General features: G+C 38.7%; 1 protein-coding gene across 2 annotated transcripts in view; it reads left to right on the plus strand.

The window, feature by feature from the left end:
- Positions 1–3,689: 3,689 nt before the first annotated feature.
- LOC136871854 (polynucleotide 5'-hydroxyl-kinase NOL9) overlaps positions 3,690–13,413 on the plus strand; it is a 371,126-nt gene continuing 361,402 nt past the window's right edge. For both annotated transcript variants that reach the window (XM_067145491.2, XM_067145493.2), the window contains exon 1: positions 3,690–3,800. The gene's annotated coding sequence lies outside the window, so the exon portion shown is untranslated. The remainder of the gene's footprint in view (positions 3,801–13,413) is intronic.

Raw genomic sequence — 13,413 nt, forward strand, 5'->3', positions numbered from 1 at the left:
GGCTGCTCTAAAGAAGCTCAAGGGGCCTAGGTATCTAGTCTCAAAAAGATGACAACCGTCTCCGCCGAACGTGAAGGAGAGTGCACACAGAGAGGAAGTAGTTGAGATTCTGTCAAAATGTTTTACCCAAGGCAGATTCGATGTCTCTTAAGAGGCAATAAACGAGTGAAATGCTCCTCGGAGGACATAGCAAATGCTTTGTCTTTGAGATCGCTTTCCAGAAAAGCATATGATTATTTGAGGAACAGGAACATTCCTTTACCATGTCGGTCAACCTTATAAAAATGGATTCGGTGCTTTAAATGTAGGCCCGGAATTTTAACAGAAGTGCTATATCTGTTGGAAGGAGTCTAAAAAGATCGCGGCTTTTACATTTGATGAAATGAATATAGGCGTACGAATTTCATACGATTCATCTGATGACCGCATACTAGGGCCTTACAGCAATGTCCAGGTAGCGATGGTTCGAGGGCTCTTTGCTGCATGGAAGTAACCCATTTTTTATGATTTCGACGTAACAATGATGTCAGAGTTGTTAAGAAACATAATTAGTAAACTTGAGGCTTGTGACATTCATATTGTCTCAGTAAGTTGTGACATGAGGGGCAAAAATGCCAAAGTGTGGAAGGAACTAAACGTACTGTACACAAGAACAAGAGCTTTTTTTACCAATCCAGTGGATGATAAAAGTAAGGTGTGGGTGTTCTGTGATGTACCCCACCTCTTGAAATTATTGAGATACCACTTTTTATATGAACGTTTGACGTTAGCTGATGGTTCAGAATTTCAGAAGAAGACAACAGAACACCTATTACAAAATCAAACAGGGGACCTATCAACTACACATCATATTAATGAGGTTCATCTGAGTGTAAAGGCAGATCCCGTCTGAATGTGAAAATGGCTGCGCAGTTATTTTTCAGGCGCACAGCTCTGGCAGTGCGGTATTCTTTAAACAAGGACGCTGAAAGCAACTTCATCGAGCTAGTCAATGACACCTTCGACGTGTTGAACTCCAGGGCACCTAAAGATGAAAAGACTCTTCTTAGGAGTGGATACGGCTTAAACTTAAGGAGCCAGGAAAATATTCTGAAGTGCTTTCTGGAGGTGATTATACAAGTGAGATTTGGTAAACGGAAAACTTTACTTCCGTTTCAGAATGGGTTCATAATACCTATAAAATCTGTATAGTGAGCTACGTTTATAGGTACATCATTTTAAGAATGCATAATTTCGTGACATACATGTATACAATTTACAGCAACGTTTCCAGAAACTGTTTTTCACTCGTATTGTGTTACCGATCGCTAATTGCATGTATTCAGCACCTAAGTTAATATTAGTCGGCCGTTATTATACACTCATTTTTATTGCTATCCCGGAGATTTATTGACCACGGAACGACGTGTCAGTGATCCCAATCTCCTTATGCTTTGAGTGAACATGTCCCTATATTTTTAATTATTCCAACGCGCCATTAATTGCGATTTAAAATTGACTATATTATCATTGCTTCCCCACAAGGAGAGCTCTAGGTTGGGTACGCCAACATGGCGAACCGCGCGCTCAACTTGGCGTACTTTCTCCTGCAGCGGAGAGCTGCCATCAGCGATCCATTTATAGAGATCGGTGAGATTTTCACTCCTACTAGTGATCATTGTCCTAAAGTACTTTCTAAATAGTTGCTTTACTTGCACATACTAAGATACGATCCCTACATGGTAATAACCAAACAGTTTTACCAGGTTTAAAATCTGTGAGATAAAATGTTTATTACTAATCATAAATAAGAGGTTCTGATAAAGAAGTGGACCCAAGTCTAGACATTCCGGTGGATCATGACGTTGAAATTTCTATCACTGATACTGCTGGAAGTCCGAAAGTTGGTAACTGTAAAATTAACTCTTATTCGATAAGAAAATATTGTTGAAATTGTTCATAAACCTCTTAAGTGTACGTGCTGACATTTTTATGGCTATGCTGTGGTAAAGACAAATACCGTATTTTGTTGTATTACAGATCTTGGAAGTACTGAAAGAATTAGAAGACGCCCTAGCAGACAGGACAGTGAGATACATAAGCGGCACGAAGAGCTGCGTAAGATGCGTCTGGACTTCCTTCGCATAGAACACGAAGAGAAGATGTCAATAATGCAGAGAGAGAGAGAAATGCAAGAGGAAGTACACAAAATGAAAATAGACGTTTAAGAAGTATTAAAGAACAAAATATGCTCAATGCCCGCAGAAAACTCAGTCAACGTTGTGACTTACTTAGATCACGCGAGTGAAGTGTGTGAAGTTGTATCTGAAACGGCGGATTGAAATTTCGAGCAATGTGTAAATATTTTCACCCCATATTGTTTACCAGTTTTGTCAGTAATTTCATATAAAGTATGTTTATTTACAGTTTAAATATTATTATATTATTTAGTTCACATTTTATTTAGTTTAATATAGAGCAAAATGTTCTCATAATACTGTCTTTATTTACAAGGGAACATGGAAAAATGCACTAGGCCTAACTGGTTTTCACAATCATGAAAAGTAATCATTTATAATAGCTCGCCGAATGGCATTTCCTGCTATATTTTCTTCGTGATTCACATATTGAAGGTTTTCGTTGTTATTGAAAAAGTCTCTTTCTTCATACACATCGCCTACATCCAGAGCGATATTGTGGAGGACTGCCTTAGCTACTATTGCGTTGCCGCATGCTGTAGGCGTGAAGCGCATTTCCTATTCAAGGATTTGGAATCTTTTTTTCCACACTCCAAAAGTGCGTTCCACAACATTGTGGGTTTTTGCATGAGCAGTGTTGTACCGGTGTTCAGCGGGTGCACCCACGATGTGTGGGAAACCTGCCAACGTGAAGAATTTCCTTTTATTTTCAGAACATTCATCGTCATTTGCAGGCATATGTATGTACCTCTCTCTTAACCTCACTATTGCTCTAACCACGCGATGAAATATACGGCCAGCAGTCGTGCGGTGAACGTTTATTAGATCACCGGCAACTAACTGAAATGTTCCAGTACGAAACACTCGCAGGGCGTACAACAACTGTAATTTGGGAGATACAGCTGAATTTCTGTCTGAATGTTGTTGTAAATTATCTACAAGTAGATTTAGGCTAGAAGGAAGGTAAAGGATTCCTTCCTAAGACCAAAACGTTCCTTAAACTCTCTCTCCGTGTACATATCATACGGATCTCGCCTTTCACGCACTGTACGCACTATTATATTCCCGTCGTTTTCTCCGTTGAGATCGTCAATATAATCCAAGTAATCCATAACCAAGTTTGAAACGTCTTCCTCTCGTATACGATACTTAGTCAACAAGTCTGATCCTAGCTTACTCCACGCACGACGTGAGAGTAAATTCTAACCTATATTCGTGCGTTATTTACTTCTTTAGTAATATACTACAAGATGGTGCTCTTCAACATTTTACTCTTGTAGTAATTTACTCCAGGAGTATATGAAAGGACTAAAATACTTCGGAAGTAATTTACTCTCGTATGGAAGTCGCCAAATGCTGACTTCAGGAGTATTTTACTACAGAAGTAGAACTTACTCTTGGTTGGTGCACGCCACCCTGGAATTGGGTGTTAGTTAAGTACCGAGCCCAATCAAATGTCAGGATGTAGAAGTAGAAGAAGAAGAAGACTTACGTTTAGGATGCATGAAGTAGCAGAAGAAGAAGAAGAAGATGTAAGTGTGCCCTGTGCCGATACTGCCGATGCGTGTATATACGGAAAGCGGATGCTTTTGAAGTTTATGCTTCCTATGATATGCAATAAATGTGAGGGTGAAGTACTTTTATTTTACGTTGGTGAATTAATTTTTTTAGTTTACGTGTCCTTAATTCCCAACTTATACAGAGTTTCTGGCCTTGTAGTTGGGCCTATTGTGATAGAAGTTTTGTTACAAGTTTATTTTTTTAATTGACTTGGACGCTTTTTTCGAATGACTTGCTCGTTCAGTATTCTGGCGTAATTCAGCCAATGATTGATGTTTCGGTAAATCTTGTGTTATTTTACTGGTAAGCTTACTGTCACATTTTTGTAGTGAGCTAGTAGGTATAGTTTTAATTTGGGTACAGTCCAACATTACCTCAGTTGAGATAATGTCTTGGATTGAAATTAGTAGACGAATAAGCGTGAGTGGGGCTTTTAAAAGAAGGAATGATCATATGAAGATAACGAAATATCAATCAGTTATACCCAGAAATTATCAGGGCCATTTTGTTGCAAATGCCCAGTGGAGATAACACTGAAAGTTGAAAGCCAGCCCTTTGCTTTGAATACAAACAGCCCTGCACCTTGTTTTTTATGCTGAGAAAAACTTGGGGTGCTGGATTCAGACCATTCATGGACTCTGCGTTGCATCTCTTTGTAAGCGAAGCAAAATTCCATTTTCCTCAGTGCTCCTATACAGTCTATTCAGCACATTGTATCCAAATGAAGACAAGGGCCTATTGAGGGGACTTGCCCTAGAATGAATTAGCACACTAGATCTTGAGACCATAAACCCCCCGCCCTCCCATGTTGCTATGTGACAGTATAAATATTTGTCCGTAATATTACCATAAATAAATAAATAAATAAATGAATAACCTCAGAAGAATCAATGTACTCTGTTAAAGTTGCCATATTATCATTCATATTGTAATTTTCAGGATTCATAATCACATTGAAAATAAACATGCATAGGCTATGTTAGAAAAAAGCAATTATCGACAGTCGACTTGCAATAGGAAATTAGATCAATAATGGTATAGTATGTATATGGATAGTGGAGTCGCAGAGAAAATTAGTCTGTCTTAATACCTAGATGACATTGGCTCCTCTTGTGGAGATGTTTTGGACTAATGAGGGATAATCTCCCCCACTTATTTGAAAACAAACCATAAAACAACAAAAAGACTTAACTTTGTAATCTGATACATTTGTTTTAGAACTATAGAAACAACATATTGAACTTTTCACAACTATAGAAACTACACACTGAACTTTCACATTTGGTAATCTTTAAATTGAATGGGTATATGTTGTTTTCTCTGTGGCATTCCATATAGAAGATCAAGGGCAAAAGTTCAGAACAGGTTACATTTTCCAGCGCACGCATCTAGGCGCGATTGCACTGTCATTTGTTTCTCTCTCGCTTGCGTCTCACGAAGGGCTTGATCGTGTGGTGGACAGAGCTGCCAACTGTTCATATGAAGAACTAGTCCTAGTGCAGCGGCGCTACTTTTGAATTTGCGTATCTCGCGACAAAGCCTTTGGTCTGGATTGGTTAGGCCATTGGCCTGGATCAAGCAAAGCGGCCCTAGGCCTCTAGTATCCCTCGTGACACCTCCATGGTCTGGGCAGTTGTGTACTTCTTGTGCGCGGGTTGGTAAGGGAACTTTTTTTTTTTTGTCAATGTGACTTGAGACCGACAAGGTCATCTCCATTCGAGATGACAACTTTTAGTTACAAATGTTATACGCGTTTTATTCGTAGTATTGACGGTCTCACTACACTCCTCAGCATAGTGTTTTCATTTTAACAGTCAGCAAGATCTATTAGACGAGAGGACTTTGTACCTCAATGTGTTTTTAACTCACTAAATCATGATCACTGTCACTTCATGTCATTACGATTTTTAATTTGTTTGTATATTATGTAATCACTGTTCTACTACTGAAGATGGCCTTGAGATTAGGCTGAAACATGTATAGACTTTGCTTCATCTAACAGATGACTTGACTTGTATTGATAGGAGGATTTTATAAATATTTCTTTTGTAAAGTGATAACCGTCAATACGGAATGAGATTCATAAGTTGCAATTGGTAATGGAAATCATTTACTTCATTGTTACGAGTGATGTCATATACCATTGTGTCTCGCCCAATCAACATGCTGGAACATAGTTAGGCGATGGACTATGGCGCGTGAAAAATTGTATTAGGTTATAAAAGCAAAATTACTTCTGGGGGATGGTGGGTGGGTTCTTAACTGTCGCAGTGAACACATCTCTCCTCTACAAGGTATTACACTTAGGATTTCCAACATATTACATTCTTATCATGCTATAAAAGTAATGTAACCCTTAAATTTCTACCAGAACAAGTTTCAATTCAGGTACTAAGTCAGGAATTTTTCTGAAATTTTTGATCAATCGGAAGTCCTGGATCAGGTGGAGGTGTCACTGGAGCTGCTAGGATCCCTGGGTTGTTGAAAGACTGGCTGGGGCAAAACGGACAATCTTTTTTATTTTTTATTTACTTTTTTTTTTTTTGGCTTGGGAATTAGTTCTGCACTCAGCTGATTAACATGCCTTGGTATTGTTCTTCCTGAGTCCAGAGTGATCTGGTAATGATGTTTTCCAAGCTGCTTCTGGACAGCCCCAAATTGTCGAATTGTTTTCTTTGAAGAGTTGTACTTTGATTCTCTCCCGCACTTGAAAAGAGCATGCTGGTTTAGCTGTAATCTGTGAGGCTTAGGGTCAATATGGAAAAATGGCGTTTAAGCAAAACCTTAGTTTTCTATGTAAGTACAGCTCGGCTGGTGACTGGCCAGAAGCAAGTGGCGGTGCATGATATTGGAACAGGATGTTCTGTGGCTTATCCTGGATTGTTGCACGGTCATTTGAAATGTTCTTCAATCTGTGTTTTAGGGTCTGTACATTATGTTCTTCAAGGCCGTTTGTTTCTGGGTGTCCCAATTCAATACATTTTTGATACGTTCCATTGACTGTACAATAGGAATGAAATTCTGTACTCTGAAAATAGGTGCATTGTCTGATACAATGACTTATGGATAACAGTGTATTGAAAACATGCTTTCCCAAAGAGAAATTGTAAAGCTGATATGTACGTCCTTGGCTATCTTGATTTCAACTTATTTAGATTTTCGTTCTTCATACATACCAAAAAGTAGAAACTTTTAGTATGGGCCGGCATAGTCAATTTGAATCCTCTCCTAACTAGCTTTTGTAAGATCTCGTGGATGGGCAGAAGCATTGGGCTAATTTGACCTGATTAGGTTCAAGTTCTCACATCGCTAGACTAATCTTTCTAACAGTTAATATGGACCATTAGTGGCCATCATGGTCAAGTTAATAGATATAGACTAATCTTTCGACGTCACGATCAGGGCTAGTTCAGTATACATAACAGCGTACAAGCTGTTTCATTTTGGCAATTCCCAGATGCTTTTTGAAGCCCGAGGTCTTGCCTGAAGAAAGTCTGACTGCGACCAATGACAGTTCTGGCAACAGCTCAATGAATGAACTAGAACCAGCTGACGATGCTGTACTTCCGGAAGACATCCCATCATTGTTGCCAACGGAAGTGATTGAAAACAAGGATGCACAGATGTTAACAAATGAAGATTAGCTTGTTTATTATCAAAAGTTGACTTATAAATGAGATCAATGATGGCATATTATATATATATAAAACTAATATTATAAAGAGGAAAAATTTGTTTGTTTGTAACGAATAGACTCAAACTACTGAACCGATTTTAAAAATTTCTTCACCTATAGAAAGCTACATTGCGAGTGAGTAACATGGGCTGTATTTTATTTTCAAAACAATTCGAAGTGGGGGGGAGGGGTACGGGGGCGGGAATATAAAAATAATAGGCTAATATAGGCAAAATATCGAATTTGTCGTATAAGGGCGAGACAAAGTTCAATTTAATCCTCTTGACGCAAAGAACAAAACTCGGTAAGCTCTATGGGCCCGAAAACCATGTTTTAAGGCCCTAAAACCAACCATTACGGAGATATTGGCACCACACTACCCCTGCTATAGGAATCGGATAAAGTAATGAACTGCCGTAACCATGGCAACGTCTGCTCCAGGATTCTACAGCAGCGAAATTATCTACAATAAATCACAAAAACTTAACATGTTACAGGCATGTAAATTGATATTTGGAATCCTCTTTAAAAATAAAAGAACACAAATATTCAATTTCAGAAAATCCACTTAAGGGCGGGGGGAGGGTAGAAGAAAGTGAGGAAGGAGTTGAATTATTTATATGAGGATACATATATCTCAAAAAAGATGATGTTACAGACTTTAAAATTTGTACTTGGAATCTCCTTTAAAAATGAACACACTCTTTTTGGAAAATCCACATAAGGGGGTGAAAAGAATAAAAAAGCGGGTGAATATTTAAAAAATGAGTATCTTCTTCTTCTATCGCTTTACCCACACCTGTGAGGTTGCGGGTGCGAACTGTGTCGCACATGTGAATTAAACCCTGTTTTACAGCTGGATGCCATTCCTGACGGCAACCGTGTGTGTAGGGATGTAATTTATACTTCTATACTAATATTATAAAGAGGAAAAATTTGTATATTTGTTCGTAACGGATAGACTCAAACACTACTGAACCGATTTTAAAAATTACTTCACCTGTAGAGAGCTACATTGCCAGTGAGTAATATGGGCTGTATTTTATTTTCAAAGCAATTTGACGGGGGGGGGGGGGGAGATATAAAAATGTTTAAATAATAGGCTAATATAGGCGAAATCGAATTTGTCGTACAAGGACGAGACAAAGCTCATTTTAAGCCCCTTGACGCAAAGAACAAAACTCGGTAAATCCTTTGGGTTCGAAAACCATTTTTGAAGGCCCTAAAATCAACCGTTATAGAGATATTGGAACCACACTACCCCTGCTCTAGGAATCGGATAAAGAAATGAGCGGCCGTAACCATGGCAACGTCAGCTCCAGGATTCTACAGCAGTGAGATTATGCGTGTACGTTTGGCCATAGCTGCCAACCATAATTGATATACATACGACTTACTATCTGGAAAAAATAAACTGTTGTGTAAGACGCTCATAGCACTCCTTTGGGCGGGGATGGAAAGGGAGTGAAGTATAAAAATAATAGCCCTGGAGATCTCCGTAGTACAGCGACCAGCGGTTACCGACGGGCCTCTGTTTTTATGTACTGGCGTAGGTTTCAACATTTTGCGGAGTCTGTTACCTATAGTTTAAACTATTTTCTATCAAATCATGGAGTAGTAGGATCACTGATGTTATTAGTGCCGATATTTTGGTCCACTTTTACAATCATTGTAACCATGAAACCTATATACTGTACACAATTGTCAAGACTTGCCCATGACTTGAAAAAATTTCTCAACAGATTCAACTCAGATTCATTATATGATGTGCGACATGAGTGACAAGCCCTGAGAATTATAATTCTCGATAATTATAGTAGTTTCTTTTATTCATCGCATATTTCCTTTATCATTTGTAATAGTTATGAAATGTCGGATCAAACAAATACATTCAATAATATTTATATTTGTGGTACTATCTGGCGAAAGTATACTTGCACTAAACCTTCAACTTTGTGAAGGGGTATATCTAGGTGGGAATGAAGGAAAAACATGGTAGCAAAAGATCATAGAGGTCGATGCTAATTTGGAACTAATATTTAGAGGCCCCCATGAAGAAAAGAAGAAGAAGATACACTATAATTTCAAACATGACAAATAATTTCTACGTACTTAAGTAAATACACGAGTGATATAAATATCTAATGAAGTCAGTCACACCGATAGTCTGAGTAACTAAAGCCAGTTTCTGATAACCCGTACAAAGAACGAGTACTTCTGCTAGTTATATATACAAAGAGTAGAGTCACAAAAAGACTGATACTATCTCAATGTCTGGATGACATTAGCTCTACTTATAGAGATGTTCTGAACTACTGAGGGTCACTGTGATTCTCCAAGAACTCCATTGTAAGAACTACCTTGCTGTCAGTTCACCTTTTCTTCTATATTCCTGTCTGATTGAATGAATAACAAAAGTTACAACATAAGTGCCACAACATGATTTTGTTGTGCTTTTCAACATTTTCAGGACTTTTTACCATTTCTATGAACTATCAGATACATTTTGCAACTCGCGATTTGGCTGATGATGACTTAAAAAAAAGGTCAAAACAAGTTACAATAAATGTTTCTACCATGATTTAACCCACATGACTTGATTTTGTATTGAATAGGTGGAAATATTTTACTCTTCATTTTTAATTTAATTGTAGGCAGTAATGATCGGTCTATCGGGCGAGTTGGCCATGTGGTTAGCTTGCATCCGGGAGATAGTGGGTTTGAGCCCCACTGTCGGCTTCCCTGAAGGTGGTTTTCCGTGGTTTCCCCATTTGACACCAGACAAATGCTGGGGCTGTACCTTAAGGCCACGGCTACTTCCCACTCCTAGGCCTTACCTATCCTGTCATTGCCATAAGACCTATCTGTGTCGGTGTGACGTAAAACAAATTTTTTAAAAATTAAAAAATGCTAAGATGCTAACTGCATATTGAACTTTGAAACTTGATATTTTTCACACTAAATGCCTTAAGGCACTGAAAAGTTATTTGCCTTAAGTCGGATATGGGAGTGAACATACTAAGTGTTAAATACGTACTAAATGCAAGAAATTTTCCCAGCACCTCGAGGTACCGCTGTGGCCCTTCAGAAAAGTTCACTGTATGGTTTTGGGTAAATGGCCAGAGCAGTACAATCTAGTGGTATTAGAAGCTTGCATTCTTTTTGTAGCCAACAGACTGTCCCATGATTTGTGTACTAGCACTTAACACTACAATCCCAAGCCACTCATTGTTGTACAGTAGGGTGTGAGTGAAATACTTGCCAGATATTTCTGTGTTGTTATACCAGTTATCAGAGAGTTTAGTTATAAAAAATGAAGCAATTTTCATCACGAACTCTATGGATAATAGCGCTAGTCCTTCAGTCTAAGATGCAGAAATTTTACAAATAAATATTTTTTTATTGTGAACATGTATTCCTATAAACTACAGAATCCGCCAGAAAAATGTATACACTCCCTGTCAGACTGCATCTGGATATTGACAATGTCAATTGTTTTGAAGTACCAATATGTTGTTGTATGGTGTTTTGCCCAAGAGACGTCGGTACTTGCATCACAATATTAGAAAAATAAAATGGCTGCAGCACGCTTGGTTTTACGAGCAGCAAAAAGGCATTCTGAAATGGTTTATCAGACTTGATAATGCCATTGAACTGTAACGTCAGGGGAACAGGGAGTTTGAAACAGAACTCCAGCATGCCTAACAAACACATTGCAGATGAGTTTGAGAACCATGGAATGTTATGTGATATTCACTAAAGATGATCGTGAAGAACATGCACAGCTACTAGTCCTGCTTCATCAACTTTCGTGTTGGAAAGGTTCGCTACTTCTCCACAGAAGTCTGCTACAATTTTGCAAATGGTATTAACAAATGGTAAGTCAAGATGAACACTTCCTGACGAAGGTAGTGTGGTTTGATGAGGCCCAGTTTTAACTTAATGGAACAGTGAATCAAGATAACTCTCTACTGGGCACTGGAAAATCTGCGTGTTCATGTAGACAAGGCAGTTGATCTACTACGGGTTAATGTGTGGTGTGAACTGTCATTTAGGGTTTTAGTAGGACCCTTTTTCTTTGATGGTACTGTCCCTGGAGAAGTGTACTTTGAAAATGTTACGCACGTTTATTTTACCTGCTGTACGTGTGCATTATGGAGTTGATGATGAGGTCTTCTACCAACAGGACGGGGTGCCACCACTTTGTCAATACGGACCATAATGAAATTCATAACCACTTTACCATGTAGCAGTACGAACTTTCCTGGATGATAACCTGCAGGGATATTGGATTGGACGAACAGGGCCCATTGAGTTTCCCCCACTCCCTGTTCTCCCACGGCTTTTTACTTGTGGGGAAGTGTGAAAGTGTCAATACGGACCATAATGAAATTCATAACCACTTTACCATGTAGCAGTACGAACTTTCCTGGATGATAACCTGCAGGGATATTGGATTGGACGAACAGGGCCCATTGAGTTTCCCCCACTCCCTGTTCTCCCACGGCTTTTTACTTGTGGGGAAGTGTGAAAGATCAAATCTATCGATGTAAGCCATGCACGCTGGAGGCCCTTTGCCAGGAGATTACTGTGATATGTGCAGTGACCCTCATTTCAACGTTGACCAATGTACTTGCGGCGACCGCTCGTTGTTCTGCTATGTGTCTGGCAGTCCACGGTGAACATTTTAAACATCTAATATGCTTAACTGAAGACAGTATTATGTATTAAATAGTTTTTATTCCGTAAGGAATGTATATATTTTTGTGGTGGACTCTATATTTGTTGTTCCTATTTACTCCTTGCCAAATGCTCATTTTTAATTTTGCTATGTTGTCAATTTAGCAAATACAAATATGCTCATGTTTATGCAATACTGACTTGGTTAAGCGTAAGGTATCAAGGTGAAAAAATAAAAACCACGGAAAACTCTTAACAGCTTCTCTGACAGTAGGACTCATACCCACTATCTGCCAAATCCTGAGCTTGCAAGTTAGCTAACCTGGGCATGGCTAAACTGTTTGGACAAATAACTTACATACTGCTAATAAAAGGAGGTAGAGCTAATAAAAAAATTTAAAAAATTGGAAAACAAGCACGCCAGGATTTGTTGCGAGGCCATAGCAGTACACTAACATAGCAAAATCAACAGCGCAGCAGCCCGCCAGCCCCATGGTCTCATGAGAAACTCACTCAAAGGTTCAATGTACCGCTCCAGCAGCCAGTGTGTTAAAAGACCTTCATGCATCTTCCTCTTTCACAAGTCTGTCTTGCGACACGTGCCTTTTCAGTAGCCAGGAATACCATGAACATTTTTTTGCTTTTCTTGGAATGTTTTGCCATCAGCATTCTGACATTGAAGAAAAGATCTGTAGTTGACCTGTTACTCCTGAAGCCATACTCTTCTACCAGCAGTGATCATCCAGAGAATTTAGTTTTCTACAAGAACATTTATATTTCGCATTTTCTTCTTAACTCCAGCAGTTTTCCAGGAAGAAATACTTTTTTTATGCTTGGGCTTGCTTTACCCAATAAAAAGAAAGGAACACCTATACAGGATTAAAAATGAAATCTTCCAAAGTATCTACATGGATAAAAAAATGTAATTCTTAACAATTCGCTAGATAATAGCACTTTTAAGTGTTAAAGGAGCATTTCAAGAGGTTTGCATGTTGAGCATCATACAGCTGGATGGATTAGGGTATTGATATCCGTTAGTGATGGAAGTCCAACAATCTTTTATGCTTTTTCACTGTTTGAGATATCCTTTAATCCTTTCGTCACTAGTGGGTGATATAATTCCCACCAACTGCTATTGGGCCATTTGGTGACTCGATTCCCACATTTGATTTGTGCTGCGCTACCTTGTGTGGACATCAGAAAATAAAAAGAATCTGCTCTGCCTTGTTTGGAGTTTCTAGGTTGGCAGACGTATTTATTTACATATCCGTACAGTAATGAATGCCAGGATTGCATACTTTTGGAAAGTGATGCGATTTT

This window comes from Anabrus simplex, chromosome 4 (assembly GCF_040414725.1).
Source record: "Anabrus simplex isolate iqAnaSimp1 chromosome 4, ASM4041472v1, whole genome shotgun sequence".
In the NCBI taxonomy this organism is placed as follows: Eukaryota; Metazoa; Arthropoda; class Insecta; order Orthoptera; family Tettigoniidae; genus Anabrus; species Anabrus simplex.